Here is a 380-nt window from a genome sequence, read left to right as displayed (position 1 = left end):
TCTCTCTCTCTCTCTCTCTCTCACTCTCTGTCGCTGTGGGAGGTTTGCTAGCTCTTCTGTGATTCTCCTCTGGTGCTCTGCCACCTCTGAGAGTCGTCTTTCACCAGGAAGATGCCCTCCACAGCCAAACACAGCATTTGTGTGCACAGCTTGGTTGTTGTTGTTGTTCCCAATGTTTTTGTTCTCGGTAGAATACATGATGTGGGCATTTGAAAAAGATGTAGCCAAGGAGTCTCAAAATCTTTACATTTTGATGGAAATGGCAATGGCTATGAAATGTGGAAATGGTGTATATTCAGCAGGTTAGCACTCTATTTGTGACGCCCTGTGCCCCTGTCTGTCTGTCTGTGTGTGTGTGTCTGTCGCGTATTCAGAAGGTG

Source organism: Coregonus lavaretus, assembly GCF_964263955.1.
Source record: "Coregonus lavaretus genome assembly, chromosome: 6".
NCBI lineage: Eukaryota > Metazoa > Chordata > Actinopteri > Salmoniformes > Salmonidae > Coregonus > Coregonus lavaretus.
The sequence above is the reverse complement of the archived record's forward strand: the minus strand, read 5'-3'. Positions refer to the sequence as shown.